Below are 6,233 nucleotides of genomic sequence, written 5' to 3' on the forward strand. Positions count from 1 at the left end.
GGCGTCCACCGACCGAGAGATTTTACGTAGCTCGCTCATGCTTGCGTTGACGATATCTAAAGGAAATTATGGTTCTTCGTCGTCGGAGATAGGGACAGTGGGAATTTCGTTAATCCAAATGTTACGCACACGTGGACGATCCGGTGGGATTGGACTCAAGATTCGAGCGAGCATCCAAGCCCGCCGTTTACCCGTTCGACCGCAACACGCGTCAAGAGCGACGAGTAAACTCACAAGATACGCAACTTTCGAGATATTCGGACGATCCCAAATTCGCCTTTCTCCCGATAGCCTACGTAGACGAAGCGTCGCGGTTTTGTGCCCAGAGACTCTGTAATTGTGCTGACTTTTTTTCGTCGGTCGTGCGACGCCCGCACCGGGCGTCCACCGACCGAGGATTTCTCGTTTCCCCGTTAGACCCTACGTGACGAGTTTCGCTACGTCTCCCGACGACGTTCGTTCCCTCGATGGCGTGCGTCGAGGAAAATGCGCAGCTACGTGCCCAGGTACCTTGAAATTGGGCGAAATATTTCGTCGGTCGTGCGACGCCCGCACCGGGCGTCCACCGACCGAGAGATTTTACGTAGCTCGCTCATGCTTGCGTTGACGATATCTAAAGGAAATTATGGTTCTTCGTCGTCGGAGATAGGGACAGTGGGAATTTCGTTAATCCAAATGTTACGCACACGTGGACGATCCGGTGGGATTGGACTCAAGATTCGAGCGAGCATCCAAGCCCGCCGTTTACCCGTTCGACCGCAACACGCGTCAAGAGCGACGAGTAAACTCACAAGATACGCAACTTTCGAGATATTCGGACGATCCCAAATTCGCCTTTCTCCCGATAGCCTACGTAGACGAAGCGTCGCGGTTTTGTGCCCAGAGACTCTGTAATTGTGCTGACTTTTTTTCGTCGGTCGTGCGACGCCCGCACCGGGCGTCCACCGACCGAGGATTTCTCGTTTCCCCCGTTAGACCCTACGTGACGAGTTTCGCTACGTCTCCCGACGACGTTCGTTCCCTCGATGGCGTGCGTCGAGGAAAATGCGCAGCTACGTGCCCAGGTACCTTGAAATTGGGCGAAATATTTCGTCGGTCGTGCGACGCCCGCACCGGGCGTCCACCGACCGAGAGATTTTACGTAGCTCGCTCATGCTTGCGTTGACGATATCTAAAGGAAATTATGGTTCTTCGTCGTCGGAGATAGGGACAGTGGGAATTTCGTTAATCCAAATGTTACGCACACGTGGACGATCCGGTGGGATTGGACTCAAGATTCGAGCGAGCATCCAAGCCCGCCGTTTACCCGTTCGACCGCAACACGCGTCAAGAGCGACGAGTAAACTCACAAGATACGCAACTTTCGAGATATTCGGACGATCCCAAATTCGCCTTTCTCCCGATAGCCTACGTAGACGAAGCGTCGCGGTTTTGTGCCCAGAGACTCTGTAATTGTGCTGACTTTTTTTCGTCGGTCGTGCGACGCCCGCACCGGGCGTCCACCGACCGAGGATTTCTCGTTTCCCCGTTAGACCCTACGTGACGAGTTTCGCTACGTCTCCCGACGACGTTCGTTCCCTCGATGGCGTGCGTCGAGGAAAATGCGCAGCTACGTGCCCAGGTACCTTGAAATTGGGCGAAATTTTTCGTCGGTCGTGCGACGCCCGCACCGGGCGTCCACCGACCGAGAGATTTTACGTAGCTCGCTCATGCTTGCGTTGACGATATCTAAAGGAAATTATGGTTCTTCGTCGTCGGAGATAGGGACAGTGGGAATTTCGTTAAACCAAATGTTACGCACACGTGGACGATCCGGTGGGATTGGACTCAAGATTCGAGCGAGCATCCAAGCCCGCCGTTTACCCGTTCGACCGCAACACGCGTCAAGAGCGACGAGTAAACTCACAAGATACGCAACTTTCGAGATATTCGGACGATCCCAAATTCGCCTTTCTCCCGATAGCCTACGTAGACGAAGCATCGCGGTTTTGTGCCCAGAGACTCTGTAATTGTGCTGACTTTTTTTCGTCGGTCGTGCGACGCCCGCACCGGGCGTCCACCGACCGAGGATTTCTCGTTTCCCCGTTAGACCCTACGTGACGAGTTTCGCTACGTCTCCCGACGACGTTCGTTCCCTCGATGGCGTGCGTCGAGGAAAATGCGCAGCTACGTGCCCAGGTACCTTGAAATTGGGCGAAATATTTCGTCGGTCGTGCGACGCCCGCACCGGGCGTCCACCGACCGAGAGATTTTACGTAGCTCGCTCATGCTTGCGTTGACGATATCTAAAGGAAATTATGGTTCTTCGTCGTCGGAGATAGGGACAGTGGGAATTTCGTTAATCCAAATGTTACGCACACGTGGACGATCCGGTGGGATTGGACTCAAGATTCGAGCGAGCATCCAAGCCCGCCGTTTACCCGTTCGACCGCAACACGCGTCAAGAGCGACGAGTAAACTCACAAGATACGCAACTTTCGAGATATTCGGACGATCCCAAATTCGCCTTTCTCCCGATAGCCTACGTAGACGAAGCGTCGCGGTTTTGTGCCCAGAGACTCTGTAATTGTGCTGACTTTTTTTCGTCGGTCGTGCGACGCCCGCACCGGGCGTCCACCGACCGAGGATTTCTCGTTTCCCCGTTAGACCCTACGTGACGAGTTTCGCTACGTCTCCCGACGACGTTCGTTCCCTCGATGGCGTGCGTCGAGGAAAATGCGCAGCTACGTGCCCAGGTACCTTGAAATTGGGCGAAATTTTTCGTCGGTCGTGCGACGCCCGCACCGGGCGTCCACCGACCGAGAGATTTTACGTAGCTCGCTCATGCTTGCGTTGACGATATCTAAAGGAAATTATGGTTCTTCGTCGTCGGAGATAGGGACAGTGGGAATTTCGTTAAACCAAATGTTACGCACACGTGGACGATCCGGTGGGATTGGACTCAAGATTCGAGCGAGCATCCAAGCCCGCCGTTTACCCGTTCGACCGCAACACGCGTCAAGAGCGACGAGTAAACTCACAAGATACGCAACTTTCGAGATATTCGGACGATCCCAAATTCGCCTTTCTCCCGATAGCCTACGTAGACGAAGCATCGCGGTTTTGTGCCCAGAGACTCTGTAATTGTGCTGACTTTTTTTCGTCGGTCGTGCGACGCCCGCACCGGGCGTCCACCGACCGAGGATTTCTCGTTTCCCCGTTAGACCCTACGTGACGAGTTTCGCTACGTCTCCCGACGACGTTCGTTCCCTCGATGGCGTGCGTCGAGGAAAATGCGCAGCTACGTGCCCAGGTACCTTGAAATTGGGCGAAATTTTTCGTCGGTCGTGCGACGCCCGCACCGGGCGTCCACCGACCGAGAGATTTTACGTAGCTCGCTCATGCTTGCGTTGACGATATCTAAAGGAAATTATGGTTCTTCGTCGTCGGAGATAGGGACAGTGGGAATTTCGTTAAACCAAATGTTACGCACACGTGGACGATCCGGTGGGATTGGACTCAAGATTCGAGCGAGCATCCAAGCCCGCCGTTTACCCGTTCGACCGCAACACGCGTCAAGAGCGACGAGTAAACTCACAAGATACGCAACTTTCGAGATATTCGGACGATCCCAAATTCGCCTTTCTCCCGATAGCCTACGTAGACGAAGCATCGCGGTTTTGTGCCCAGAGACTCTGTAATTGTGCTGACTTTTTTTCGTCGGTCGTGCGACGCCCGCACCGGGCGTCCACCGACCGAGGATTTCTCGTTTCCCCGTTAGACCCTACGTGACGAGTTTCGCTACGTCTCCCGACGACGTTCGTTCCCTCGATGGCGTGCGTCGAGGAAAATGCGCAGCTACGTGCCCAGGTACCTTGAAATTGGGCGAAATTTTTCGTCGGTCGTGCGACGCCCGCACCGGGCGTCCACCGACCGAGAGATTTTACGTAGCTCGCTCATGCTTGCGTTGACGATATCTAAAGGAAATTATGGTTCTTCGTCGTCGGAGATAGGGACAGTGGGAATTTCGTTAAACCAAATGTTACGCACACGTGGACGATCCGGTGGGATTGGACTCAAGATTCGAGCGAGCATCCAAGCCCGCCGTTTACCCGTTCGACCGCAACACGCGTCAAGAGCGACGAGTAAACTCACAAGATACGCAACTTTCGAGATATTCGGACGATCCCAAATTCGCCTTTCTCCCGATAGCCTACGTAGACGAAGCATCGCGGTTTTGTGCCCAGAGACTCTGTAATTGTGCTGACTTTTTTTCGTCGGTCGTGCGACGCCCGCACCGGGCGTCCACCGACCGAGGATTTCTCGTTTCCCCGTTAGACCCTACGTGACGAGTTTCGCTACGTCTCCCGACGACGTTCGTTCCCTCGATGGCGTGCGTCGAGGAAAATGCGCAGCTACGTGCCCAGGTACCTTGAAATTGGGCGAAATTTTTCGTCGGTCGTGCGACGCCCGCACCGGGCGTCCACCGACCGAGAGATTTTACGTAGCTCGCTCATGCTTGCGTTGACGATATCTAAAGGAAATTATGGTTCTTCGTCGTCGGAGATAGGGACAGTGGGAATTTCGTTAATCCAAATGTTACGCACACGTGGACGATCCGGTGGGATTGGACTCAAGATTCGAGCGAGCATCCAAGCCCGCCGTTACCCGTTCGACCGCAACACGCGTCAAGAGCGACGAGTAAACTCACAAGATACGCAACTTTCGAGATATTCGGACGATCCCAAATTCGCCTTTCTCCCGATAGCCTACGTAGACGAAGCATCGCGGTTTTGTGCCCAGAGACTCTGTAATTGGTGTGGTGTGCTGACTTTTTTTCGTCGGTCGTGCGACGCCCGCACCGGGCGTCCACCGACCGAGGATTTCTCGTTTCCCCGTTAGACCCTACGTGACGAGTTTCGCTACGTCTCCCGACGACGTTCGTTCCCTCGATGGCGTGCGTCGAGGGAAAATGCGCAGCTACGTGCCCAGGTACCTTGAAATTGGGCGAAATTTTTCGTCGGTCGTGCGACGCCCGCACCGGGCGTCCACCGACCGAGAGATTTTACGTAGCTCGCTCATGCTTGCGTTGACGATATCTAAAGGAAATTATGGTTCTTCGTCGTCGGAGATAGGGACAGTGGGAATTTCGGTTAAACCAAATGTTTACGCACACGTGGACGATCCGGTGGGATTGGACTCAAGATTCGAGCGAGCATCCAAGCCCGCCGTTTACCCGTTCGACCGCAACACGCGTCAAGAGCGACGAGTAAACTCACAAGATACGCAACTTCGAGATATTCGGACGATCCCAAATTCGCCTTTCTCCCGATAGCCTACGTAGACGAAGCATCGCGGTTTTGTGCCCAGAGACTCTGTAATTGTGCTGACTTTTTTTCGTCGGTCGTGCGACGCCCGCACCGGGCGTCCACCGACCGAGGATTTCTCGTTTCCCCGTTAGACCCTACGTGACGAGTTTCGCTACGTCTCCCGACGACGTTCGTTCCCTCGATGGCGTGCGTCGAGGAAAATGCGCAGCTACGTGCCCAGGTACCTTGAAATTGGGGCGAAATTTTTCGTCGGTCGTGCGACGCCCGCACCGGGCGTCCACCGACCGAGAGATTTTACGTAGCTCGCTCATGCTTGCGTTGACGATATCTAAAGGAAATTATGGTTCTTCGTCGTCGGAGATAGGGACAGTGGGAATTTCGTTAAACCAAATGTTACGCACACGTGGACGATCCGGTGGGATTGGACTCAAGATTCGAGCGAGCATCCAAGCCCGCCGTTTACCCGTTCGACCGCAACACGCGTCAAGAGCGACGAGTAAACTCACAAGATACGCAACTTTCGAGATATTCGGACGATCCCAAATTCGCCTTTCTCCCGATAGCCTACGTAGACGAAGCATCGCGGTTTTGTGCCCAGAGACTCTGTAATTGTGCTGACTTTTTTTCGTCGGTCGTGCGACGCCCGCACCGGGCGTCCACCGACCGAGGATTTCTCGTTTCCCCGTTAGACCCTACGTGACGAGTTTCGCTACGTCTCCCGACGACGTTCGTTCCCTCGATGGCGTGCGTCGAGGAAAATGCGCAGCTACGTGCCCAGGTACCTTGAAATTGGGCGAAATTTTTCGTCGGTCGTGCGACGCCCGCACCGGGCGTCCACCGACCGAGAGATTTTACGTAGCTCGCTCATGCTTGCGTTGACGATATCTAAAGGAAATTATGGTTCTTCGTCGTCGGAGATAGGGA

Source organism: Venturia canescens, unplaced genomic scaffold (assembly GCF_019457755.1).
Source record: "Venturia canescens isolate UGA unplaced genomic scaffold, ASM1945775v1 PGA_scaffold_13__1_contigs__length_30246, whole genome shotgun sequence".
Classification (NCBI taxonomy): domain Eukaryota; kingdom Metazoa; phylum Arthropoda; class Insecta; order Hymenoptera; family Ichneumonidae; genus Venturia; species Venturia canescens.